General features: G+C 46.0%; 1 protein-coding gene across 6 annotated transcripts in view; it reads right to left on the bottom strand.

Moving 5' to 3' along the window:
- Erg (ETS transcription factor ERG) overlaps positions 1 to 12,955 on the bottom strand; it is a 227,253-nt gene that overhangs the window by 145,837 nt on the left and 68,461 nt on the right. The window lies entirely within an intron of this gene.

Below are 12,955 nucleotides of genomic sequence, written 5' to 3'. Positions count from 1 at the left end.
AAAAATGATTTTGGTAACAGTTTTAAGTTCCATCCTTCAAGAAGGGGTACATCACACTCCTTCTACCAATGGTCCTATCAGGCGTTCTGTTTTTCCGAGGGCATTCAAAATCTCCTAGTCCAAGGTCAAGTATCCCAGAGCGTGTGCCTGAAACAAGAAACTGTTTTCCATTACTTTCCAAATCCTCACAGAGTAAACAGGGATGTGCAGGAATACAAGGTAGAAGAGTGTAGATGTTGCTACCACTTTCTTACAATTATGGAAACGCTCTCCCGTGGGAATCACTTTATTTTTCCAGATTCCATAGATTAAGAATGCAGTTTTAAGTGACTGGAAAGTAAGACAAAAAGAAACCTTCCCGATGTTCTTAGCACACGTGACATGACAGAAGAGGAGGGCAGAAGTAAATGATTTCGGTGAATAGCTCAACACATGAAGGCCCATGGAAAGGAAATGAAGTCATGATGGTGAATGTAAGCTGATTAAACACCGACACAGAACACGTGAGACGCCTACGATGTCACCACCGACAAAACCACATAAAATGACACGAGTAGCACCAACTACATAATCAGAACAAACAGAAACGACTGCAGCGGTAAGCGGGGGAGGGTTGGGGAGCCCATCTTCGGGCTCACAGGGTGAATGAGTGTTATCACATGAAGACCTTTGACTTTCCTACGGTGGAGCCAAACCCCACTTGGCTTTGGGGCCATGGACCCTGCTCCTTGAAGCCCAGAAGGTGTCCTGTGTGCCACCCAGGTAAGCATCCTTCCTCAGTTGTTTTTCTGCTCCCCAAATTTCAAAATCTGGTAGAAGAAGGAGGTTGGAACAGGAGGATGGCACAGCATGGAGGGACTACCTCCTTGTGACCCACACTGGACAGGACCTTCCTGCTGTCCAGCACTGAGGGTCAGAGCTGGGAGAGGGGGAGAGGGTGGGGGAGGGGGGCAGGGGGGAGAAATGACCCAAACAATGCAAGCACATGTGAAAAATGAATTAAAAGAAAGAAAGAAAGAAATAGTTCCTCTGCTTGGATCCCATGTCATCTCAGCTAATAAACACCACAGGGCCTGACATGGACCCATGGCAGCATCAAGACCAACTATTGGCTGCAAAAGTTCAGAGGGCAAAGGTTGATGTGATGGTCAACATGATTTAGGTGGGTAGACCTGGGATCTAACCAGCCAATGGTGGAGTGGACCAAAATCACTAAGAAGAATTTCATGTCAACCTTAAATAACAGAAGAGACAGACAGTACAACAAATCAGATGCTTACACTGGGGTCTCAACCCAAGAAACAGCTGAACAATAGGGTTACTTGAAAAGGAATTTTCAAAGTCATCACCTATTGTTTTAAACATTCCAATTCTCAAAAGTGGTGGCTTTGATGATGGCAGAACTGTCCCACAGTAAGCACTCAGTGTCAGCTCTAAGGATGGAAGCTATTTCATGTTGTAAAAAATCATACAGATTTTGTGAACAAAGGGCCTTTACTTCTGAACAGAAGATAATCTTGCAAAAAAGTCCTGTAAATTTGCAAAAAGAGAAGGGAGGGGGGGAAAGGAGGGAGGGAAGGAGGGAGGGAGGAAGGGAGGGAGGGAGGGAGGAAGAGTTAGGTGAAAGAGTCAGGTATCCAGTCAATGCTAGGGACTCAGACCTCCCTCCTGTAACAGAATCCAGAAGTCTTCACTACTCAGGTCGCCTTGTCCCAGACAGCCAAGCAGGGCACTGGAGCCTGGCCCTTTGTGCCCAGCACTGACTCCTGCAATGGCGTCTGATCTGAAGCTCCCTACCCATGCTGCTGTGTCATTTTCCTTTTGTCTGTCAGATCCACCCTCCCCTCTCAGGCAATCCTCTTGCATTCCTAATTCTGTCTCACCATCGGTGACACCAATACTAGTGACGAGTAGCTTTCCACACCCCCATAGAAAGATCCACTTTGTGGAAAATCAAACTTCATATCATTCAATCACCCATACTGTTATTGGGCCATTTCAAAGGAAGTGACACAAAAATGACTGGTGATGTGTATAACATGCTACTTTTAGATTTTCGGTTGAATCTCGGTATTTTCACTTAATGCAAAAATAACCATGAATACTTAATTCCTTCATTTAGTCTTTATCATGCATTCGTAGAAGTTAAAAGTCTTTCTAAAATATACACTTTTTAACACTCTAAAATGTATTTTAAATGTCATTTTTCTCCTTATTTAAGGCTACATTTCTTCACAAAGTGTGTGTTATATAGCATAGGATCTCTGGTTTTTTTTAAAAATTTCAGATTTAATAAATCAAGTTGTGTTATTGGATGTATGTGAACTTTCTGACCCCTTGGAAGACAAAGGAGAAAGAAGAGTGGCAGATTGTTTAAATTACTTACAGATAAAAGTATCTTTTCCTTGGGTCTCTTTTCTTTTCTAATGTCTTTGTTCATTGCTAACCCAGGCTGAGCATTCCCTAATCCAAACATCCAAAATCCGAAATGCTCCAAATTCAGGAACATTTTCAGTGTAGACACAATTCCTTGCCTGACCTCATGTGGCAGGTCACAGTGAAAAACACAGTGCACTAAAAATATTGCACAAGATTGCCCCTGAGCTAGGTGTATACGGGGCTGGAGAAATGATAATGGATCTTACATTTGGACCTGGGTCCCAGCCCCAAGGTAGCTTATTTCATGCATGCAAACATTCCAAAATCAAAAACCAAACTCTGAAATTGGCAATACTTCTGGTACTCTACCTGAATTGTCTAATTTATGTGTGATTGTTCTGGGACAACCTCCCGTGATGGCCGAATAGGACAGGGAGCAAGCCAACCCATCACCGCTTGTCTCACCTGTGGCTCTAGGACAGTTCTGTGACGTGTTAATGAAATAGGTAAATTTTACATCAACCTCTTTTTCATTCAACCATGCAAAGTAAGTATTTGAGTTGGGTGCTTTTCATATAACACAAGTCAGGAAAAATTTAATTTTTGACAAAATATAAATACATCTTAAACTTAGGGGTTCTTTGTTTTATAGGGGCTTGGTGGGGGTTGGCAGTACTGGGGTTTAACTCAGGGTTTCATAATTGCTTTGCCACTTGGGCCACACCACCCTTAGCCCTTTTTGCTTTACTTATTTTTTGAATAGGGTCTCACATTTTCACCTGGGGCCAGTCCTGAACTGAGATCCTCCTACACAGGCCTCCTGCATAGCTGGAATTAAAGGCAAAGCACCATCCCAACCCTAAACTTAGGTCCTAAAACAAAACATGTAAGAATTCCACAGTTGCACCAGGAGAGCTAGTGCATCCCTGTAAACCCAGCTGCTCAGGAGGCAGATATCAGAAGGATCACAGTTCAAGACCAGCCTCAGCAAAAAGTTAGGGATACCCCATCTCAACAAACAAGCTGGGTGTGATAGTCCACACCTGTCATCCCAGCTACAAGGGAGAATGTCAATAGGTGGATCTCAGTCCAAGTCCAACACCAGGCAAAAAGCAGAAGACCCCATATGAAAACTAACTAAAGCAAAAAAGGGCTGGGAGCATGGCTCAAGTGATAGAGCAACTACCAAGAAGCCTGAGGCTCTGAGTTCAAACCTGAGTACCACACAAAAAAGCCCCAAATCTCAGGACTACATATTTTGTTGATCTCAAACTTAGCTCAACAATACCCTCACCATAAAATTTTATGAGATTAATTTGAAGGCCCAGATAAATTGATGCTATTGTTTATTTTTGGCTATTGAGAACAGCAGTGTATTAGCAGTTAAACTTTAAACAGCACTTGCCAGAAAATCCACAAAGAGTCACTAAAAAACTAATAGCCATGCTTTAGCTAAATTTGTTTACTTTGCAGAGTACAGTCTTCGAAACTACATGTCCTCTCAATTAAGCAAAACACAACCAGAATTTTCATTTGACCCTGGCATTTGATCCTTAAAATTAAAAAAGAAAGAAAGAAACTTTCTCTGCAATTTACAGCTCCTGCTTTGAAGGAAATCTCGGGACGTGATGTAATGATCTCGGGATGTAAGTGGTCAAGTCCACGGAGACTCAGTGCAACCCGGTGCCCCAAGCCCTCTCTCTTTTGGGGAAAAGGCACTGTGGTGCTTCCACTCATTTCTTATGCTACAAGAAAGAAAAGCTGTAAGGTGCTTTCCTGGATACGAGTGAGAAGAATGTTGACCACTGCTGGACAGCACGGGCAGTCTACAGGGTCCCCAGCCCCACTCTGCCCACTGAACGGGATCTGTCTCAGTGACATCCCGGTGACTACAGGCACAGGGAGGTCCGAGCAGCCTCGCTCTGCAGATGAGTGTCTGTCAATGAACCTGAAGTTTGACCCTCTACACCGGCCCTGTCCAAGGAAGTTCTGCCATTCCACTGAGCTCAAGGGGCAACACGTTTTCTAGCAAGGCACAAGTGCAGGTGAAAACCCACTTGGCTTCGTTCACTTTCCTAGAGGGGTTTCTGTCACCAGCAGAGGGTTCCTGGGCTGGAGCTGCCAGGCCTCCCAGGGATACTAGGGCAGCTGAAGTAGGTCTGTGGCAAATGGAAGTGTCCCTGCTTGTACATATCGTGGGGAGGACATGTCCATCCAGCATATGCCACATTCGTAGAGTGGCGTGACTCAGAAAGTGAAGAGGAGCTACTGAGATAAAAGAGGCAGATCTGGGATCCTCGTGGCGATGTCCAGGACAACGATGGACCCTGTTTGTGACAGTGCTCCCGTAAGATCACAACAGAGCTGCAAAGTTCCCCTGGCCTGGTGCCGTCGCAGCTGTCATAATTTCATAGCACAGTGCATTACTCACGTGTGCGGTGACATCAGCGAACATAAAATACACGCAGTGGAGAAACCTGGTGATGGCCGTAACTACTCTTCCCAGCTCGCACGGTTACTGAAATGTACTTTTACCACGATTTCAGAGCAGACTCCTTACTTATCAACAACGTTTACTGCGAACCGTGTCCCACGTCACGCCAGCCGCCTCCGGCTCCAGTTCACTGCATCTCGACTGCATTAAGAGGCCAAGTCCCGCGGCTGGCCACACCACCAGTGTAAGTGCCCTGTGCGATGCTCACGCTGTGATGGACGCCCAGTTACCATTTCTCAGGATGGATCTCGTGGTTGAGCAGTGCGTGGCTGCCCCCGACATCCTGAGAAGGCAATGCCGGGGCCGTGGGAGGCGATCGGTGGCGGGGAGGGGGGTGAGGCTGGGCGGTGAAACTACTCGGTAGGATCCTACGTTCATGGAGATGCATCATTATAGGTTTGTTCAAACCCACAGAAGGTGCAAGGCCAAGAGCGAACCCTCAGATAGACTTCAGGTGACAATGATGTATGAATGTGGGCTCAATAATTGTGACAAGGGGACACTCTGTGCAGAATACTGGTAGCGAGGGAAGCTGTGCGTGCAGCAGGGGGAGGGGCATGCTCATCTTTGCTGACCTAAAACTGCCGTAAATAAATAAAGCACATTAATACGTACACCAATGAAAATTAAGTCAAACGTGGCTTTGAACACGTTCTTTCCGCTATACATTGGCCACATCAGTCCTAGAAAGAAAGCCAGAACGAGCAGCTGAATACTGAAATGCTGGATCCCACCACAGAATAAAAGGAAGCCCCTGAGTCCTTATGTCTTCATGGTGACCACTGCCTACTTAATTCAAAATCAGCGCATATATTAAAAACCTATTTGCTCAAGCACAACTCAAGACAAAAAAGATTATAAACCCACTTTACAATCCAGCAAGCGGATAAGCCAGGCACACAAGACACCGTTATATGGCAAATGCTTCTCCTTCCCAAATGGCAAGACTGAGAGGACAGACAGCAAGGCCAGGCCAGGCCAGGGCTGACAGAGCAAGGAGCACTTCCCTGGCAGGGGGAGGAGTGTGCTGGGAGAAAGGGTGGCAGAGGTTGGCAGGAGCACCTCCCACCCTCATCTCTCTGATTGGCCTGGCCCCATTCGCTTTAGTATGCCCACGCTAATTATCAGATATTTTGATGATGAGCCCTGGGTTGGGAGTGGGGACGTGAACAGCAAGACCAGATGCAAAGTTATGCTGGTCCATTTTGCACGAAGCCCAGAACCCCAGAGGAGAGAAACTGGATCTGACACGCTCAGAAGCTCTGCTGGTCTCTTACGTGCTGAATGACTTTGTTGGTGGTTTTTTAAGACAAAATGTATTTTCCATTACATCTATTAAACAAATGTGAACATTATTTCTCTTGTAAGGGAATTAAAAAACAACATAAAAGTGAAAAGGCAGAATAACCATCAAAAATAACAGAACATCATGGAGAGTCAATGTCACAGACATATAACTTATGACTTACAGATACACTCTCTACCCCAAAATCCTAATCATGAGAGCCATCTATGCATCCTTTATTATTCAGACCTACTGTGGTGTAGCCTTTGCCCATGCCACCCAAGTCACTCTTCTTAAGGTCCCCATGACATTCCTGAGATCAAAGCCAATGGCTGATGCTGAGTGCCCACCTCCCCTGATCTGCCACTGTCCCAGCTCAACTCCTACCCACTTCACTTCCCTCAGTTCATCTGTGGGTTCCTTCTCCTCTTCCTGACCTCTAGATGTTGGAGAGACCTGACATTCAACCCCAAGGCTCTTTTGTGTCTGGATCCCCATTGAGCTACTCAGCCTCCATCAAGAGCCTCAGGCTCATGACTCACAAATTCCCATCTCCACTCCATCAGCAGCTTCAACCTGACATCACAACTTGCATATCTAACAGTTATCTCCAAACTCTGTCCCTGCCCTGCCCATCATCACGTGCTTCTCCCTCAGACATCATGGTGGAGCAAGTGACACCAGATTCCAAACCATTTCAACCAAACCTTGGGAGTCGGCCTTGATGGTCCCACCCCACGTCCAAACCAGCAGCAACTTCTGTCTTGTCCACCTTCAAAGTGTATCTCTGGTCTGGTCCCTTCCTCATGTCCACTTCTGCCAACCCTGCCTTTCCCTGTTTTGACTCTTTCATCCTCTGGGCTCTTCTCCACCCAGCAGCCAATATGGTCCTTTTACAACTTCCACCAATGTAAGTACGCTGATAAATCTGTTAGAAAAATGATCTTCAATCAGAACCTGTCACTCATTCTCAGCGGTTCTCCTGCCACGTGCAGGATGAAATTTAAAAGTCCTCGCTTAGTTGAAATTACAATATGGTCTCACCACCACATCTGCAGCCCCACTCGCTGCAGTCACACCACCCCACCCCTCTTCACACCAGTCCTAATCCTCCAGGGTGTTCCTGAAACATCCCAACTAAGTGCTTGACAAAGGGCATTTGCGAACACTGCTCCCTCCCGTCTTGGTAACATACGTCCTACATGGGAAAAGTGGCTCAGAAAGTCACCTCTTTGTTGACCACCCAGGTAAGCTGACACCTCCACCTCCATTCCCCTCTTGCTCGCCTTGCTTTTGTTCTGAGATGACCATCCTCCATTACATTCTCTGTGACTGTATGTCCATGGGGAATGGTCAGCCTCCGCCACTGGAGGCTGTGCAAGCAGCAGCCTGATCTGCTCCCTTCACTATGGCTGCAGAAGGCTGAAGGACCTCATTGAAATGGGTCCAAAAACCTCACAGCAGAGACATCCATCTTAAGAAGAGTGTGCAGAGTAGGAAGAAATTATTAAGCTCAGGTTTCCAAGTGCAATAATCTGTACGCCTCCCTTTGCCACCCATTACATCTGCAGAGGTTAAAAATCACAGTGGAGCTTAGCACAGCGGCTCACATCTATAATTCCAGTTACTCAAGGGCAGATATTGGGAGGATGGAAATTTGAGGCCAGTCCAGGCAAAAAGTTAGCAAGACCCAATCTCAATCAATGAGCCAGAATGGTAGTGTGCCTATAATCCCAGGTATAGGAGGCACAGGAAGGAGCGTCATGGTCTGAGGCCAGCCCCAGCAAAAAAAATGCAAGACCCTACCCAAAAAATAACTAAAGCAAAAAGGACTGGCTTGCTAGGGCACCTGCCCAGCAAGCTCTACCACAAATACAACCAGAGCCCTTGTGTCTTGGGCACCATTCTACTCTGCCCCAGAGCCTACAAAACTCTCTGGTGTTTCAAAATCCAAGTCAAATAATCCCCTTCAAACCCATAGATATGGGAGGAGAAGATTCGGGGCAACCAGCAGAAGATTGCTGCCTCCGGTGTAGACAGAAAAGAGGAACCGATTCCATTGAGAAACGGTTTTCAATTGATCATCTAAACCTAGGTTAATATTATTCATAATTATTCATTAGCTAAGCAAGGTTGTCGGAAAGAAACACTTCCGTGCTTATCAAAATGCAGCTCTCCGGCTGCCCCAAACTCACTGGAAAAGCAGCTTTGAGGTGGAGATCTGCATTTTAACCAGTCCCTCTTCAGGGTTCATTCGAAGGCCAAATGGGGAGGACACTGTCCTCTGAGGGGGTCTAGGCCATGAACCACTTCTTCCCATTCTGGGAATGGTGTGGAGCCTCTCCCAGCCCTCTCCTTCAATTCTAAGGTCAGTGTCACTGAATCTAAATGAGCACCCCTCAGGTTAGGGGGCAATGGGCACTTGTTCAGGGAGCACGTCTTCAACCCTGAACGTGGTCCCAGTGCAACAGGAACGGAGCTCAATCCCCAAGAGGTCCCATAGTGACAGCTCTAAGAGCATGGGAAGCTAGCAAGAGGTGACAGGGGTAGAGCCACCTCCCCTCACACAAAGAAAGAAGTCAGCAGGCAGGGCTGCGGGATGTTAGAAGTCTCTGATATCTGGTCACATCAAATACCTCAATAAATCTAAGCAATAATATTTTTGACTATAAGAGTAATGTGCACTCATTGTAGAAACCAGCAAATTCACTCATTGGGTTTTTTTTTAAGTGCCTCCATCCTGCAGGAAAATAAAAGTCCAAAAAATGAAAGTCACCAGGCTATGGAAACGTAGCCAGGGATGATTTACTGAGAAGAGATGGTGCAGCAAGGACTGAGACCACCTTCACCGCGCACGGGCTTCCTGTGAACACTTTCACAAAGGGATAAACTTTCACCTTGCTGTGAAGTGAAGTTGTGTACGTCAGCTATGCAAACGTGGGTGAGATGCTTCCTACCCACGGTGTCTTCTGTCAGGGGTGGCAGCGAGTTAGGGACATCCATGACTTGCTGTGGCCAGGGGGTAAACCACAATGGCCCAGAGCCCCACCTCACCCTCCCTGGTGACCGCGACATGGACCAGCCCTTTCTACATCTGCTTTGTGGTGTTTCTGACGAGGACCACTCAGCTATGGGTTCTCAGACTCCCTGCAGACCTCGCATGTCAGGGTGCTACCTGGAAAACCATCTGTAGACTCTTCCTCCTATAAAACACATGCAGGGTTTAAGGTCACCATCTTTTATAGAGTTTCATCCACAGATGCAGCCGGGGAGCCACGTGGAAGGAAGCAGCTCATGCACTTCCTGGGATCTATTCAATTCCGTCCAGAATATTCCTCTCTTCCTTCTTTCCCCCTACGGCTTTTATGTAAGAGTACACCGTTACATGACATCATATATTAATAACACCATATTGTATCATTAACAGCATTTTAATTATATACTAAGTAATTGTTGACGTCACAGTGTTAACCTGACCTACTTGTAATAACTTACCGTGTGACTTTATCGAGTGCTTCCCGGGTGCAGACTTTGAGCACTTTCACTGATCTAATTCCTGTGAAGCTTTTGGGCAGATATGCCATTTCCTCCTCATTTTACCACCCGGGAAACTGAGGCAGCTGATAAAAGGTGTATCCAAGCTTCAAACCTTAGACACGTGGCCCCAACACACTTACAAAAATTAGCAAAAATTAAAAGCTACTGGGAAGAACTCAAGGCTTGGGACATCACGACTAGAAAGAAATCCCAAGTCAGCCATTCTTTCATTGCTTTTCCGTGTGGAAGCAATGAGAAACCCCAACTGCCAGCCTTGGGAACAGTGGCCAGAGATTAGCTACAGGCAGACAACAGACTTGATCCTGCACCCCCTCTGTGGACTGGATGACAAGGACAGCCAACGCAGAGTCACACCTGAGCTCAGGTGCCCTGAGCTCAACCGTGCAGACCATGCCCAGCAGAGCAGGGCAAAGTGTGACTCGAGGCTAACCTGAGGCTCCCTGTGACCCCACCCAGCCCCAGCAGCCCTGCTGGTCCCTTTTGGCAGCCCTAGCTGTGCCCCAGCATCTAGAAACAGGTTGACCCGTGCCCTGAATGGCAGATCTGTCGTTTTGGTCCTTTTTTGTGCTTCCCATCTATGAAGGTACATGGAAGGCATTGATAATTGTTTGTTGAATGAATCAATGAATGAATGCATACAAGTGAGAAGCAGGTTCCAAATCATTCTTCATCACAAATGAGTGTGGTGGGGTTGATTACAAAGCTATGGCAGGTGGCCTCACAGCACAGAAACTGCCCTGCGCCCAGCACTACACAAGCTTGCCTCAGGATGCCACGTCACCTTGAGCTACTCAACCAAATCTTCCCTTTCTCTTCTTCTTATACTTGCAGTTTTTATTGTAAACATCACTCTTCCAAAAATGACACCCGTAGTTGCATCAGCAACTGGAGCAAATCTGTCCATCCGTTCTCCGGCTGATGAGCACCTGGACTACTTGCACGTTTCGCTGATAGGCATCTCCTGGTGCACACGCAACCAGGTGCGCAGTGGGTGGCACTACTGGATTATAAGTAAGCACACCAAACTGATACCAAAATGCTGATTTGTGTTCCCACCAACATGTGGACCCACGGCGCCATATGCAAACCGAGTGAAACTCCTGCCCATCTTATTTGCAAATGAACTGTCCTGATCATTGAAACTGTCTCATAAATGTTTTGCCAGGGCTGATGTGGACTATGATTCCCAACCCCATCTGTGCCTCCCGAGAGCTAGGATCACAGATTTGAGCCACCGCACTCAGTCTAGACTCAATTTAGGATGAGACACACCCTCTCCTCCAGGACGGCCTGTGACCGTGTGAAGGACGCACAACCTCAGACATCACCCTGTACACAACCACAACACCAAGCCACTTCTGTAGTGCACTCATGTCCTTTACAGGTGACAAAAGCATTTCAGTGGCAATGAGGCACAGGCGAATCTACTCTTTCCACTGACACACAGTGAAGCCACTCAGGCGCCATTTACACGAACTTCCTCACCCAAAAGGCAATACACAATTTTACTGGAAAAAAAAAAAACCCAATTGGTGCGTTTTAAGAAAACTGTTTCTCCTACCTTTGTGGTCAAGAATGACAATTTCATACACACCAAATAACAGTCCAGGAATAATCACTTAAATTCCGACAGGTAAAGTGTGGACAGGCTTACAAGGAAGTAAACTTGGCTCCTGTAACCCTCTCTTCCTGGAGCCCAGCACCAGCATTAGTGACTGAAAGTTTATGTCGTCAGTGCATCTCTTGGAAAAACAGAAACAATCTGAGTTGAAATGTATTTTTAAAAACCTTGCAGTTAGCATTCCTCCCAATTATCCTTCACCTTACATTTATGTCAAGCAGAATGATAATAAGATAAATTGGAGCTAAGAATATATAGTTCATCCTGAGATCAAATATAGAACTCCCCCTGAACGCACACTTTCAAAGACGCTGTTCCTCGGGTTTGTATAAAACTGAGCTTTATAAATTAACTTTCAGAAATCTTCAACAATTTCTTGCTGACTTTTTCTCTTCCTCCTAGTCAGTTGGGAAAATAATGCCAATAAAATGAATTTCAGTTGTTGACCCTGGTGTTTAGAACGAGAGAAAATACTTCTAGATTGCCTTCCCCGGGAGCTTTTATTTGCATTATGAAAGGTACACACTGAAAAGAAAAAATTCTCCCTCTTCCCCGTACTGTGTGTAGACTTATCAAACACGTAACAAGTGGACACACTTGCCAAATACACTTTAGTATTTCTAGAGACATCCTGCCATGTCTGCAAGACAGTTCCCACCTGCATTATGTCTGTAGATGTAAACGTCAAACACTAATAAAATATCACACAGAAATCACATTGCTGTGTCCCTAGAAGGATCTTCTCCTTTGACCCTGGGCAAGATTCGATATCCTTACCATCCCTAGTCACCCCAATTTCTGAAACCTCAGGAGCACCCCCAAAGCTCCAAGGATACATTAAACTCTTCCTGATCTCAAGTCCATTCTTTAGTATTTTAATTTGTTGTACCAAGTAACGGTTTCGTTATGACATTTCTACATGTGCATGTAATGTGTTTTGGTCTTATTCACCCCCATCACCCTCCTTTTTGTCCCTAATTTTATTTTCAAAGAAACCAAATATATATGAGTGGTTCCATTCCCAGCCCTGCTAAATAAATACAAAGATAGAGGATAGATGGATGGATGGATGGATGGATGGATGGATGGATGGATGGATGGAATAGATAGATAGATAGACTGATGGATGGATGATAGATATGTAGGTGATTGATAGATGATAGATGGGTAGACGGTTGGACAGACAGACAGATAGATGCTACAGGTATAGACAGCCTATTTGGATAGCGTAGTTCAAGCCCCATTTTACCGTGGTCTTTGTCTGTATATTAAAACCTTCACTTCATCCCACCCTGAACTTCAGGCAGGATGAATGTGTGCACAGAAACAAATGGTCAGGTTGCCCCAGGCTCTCTTCCTCCCCACACCTCCAGAGCCACCAGGGGCTGTGTAAGGGACCCCAGGCAGGCAAGAGATGACAAGCTGCTGAAGTGTCAGTGCTCAGGTGGCATAACATCTGAACATTAGAAATGCAACCACCACCTTCAGTGTCTTCCTAGGTAATCGAGCAAGACCAGAGGAGATGGAATTACAACCAACAGAGCAGGACTTGGGGTGCTGCAGCAAATTTTTTTTCTCTAAAGGTTCTGATAGTAAATGTCTTCTGCTGGCGGGGTGG

This window comes from Castor canadensis, chromosome 5, assembly GCF_047511655.1.
Source record: "Castor canadensis chromosome 5, mCasCan1.hap1v2, whole genome shotgun sequence".
NCBI lineage: Eukaryota > Metazoa > Chordata > Mammalia > Rodentia > Castoridae > Castor > Castor canadensis.
Note: the sequence above shows the minus strand (reverse complement) of the source record. Positions and strands in the feature narration are given on the sequence as shown.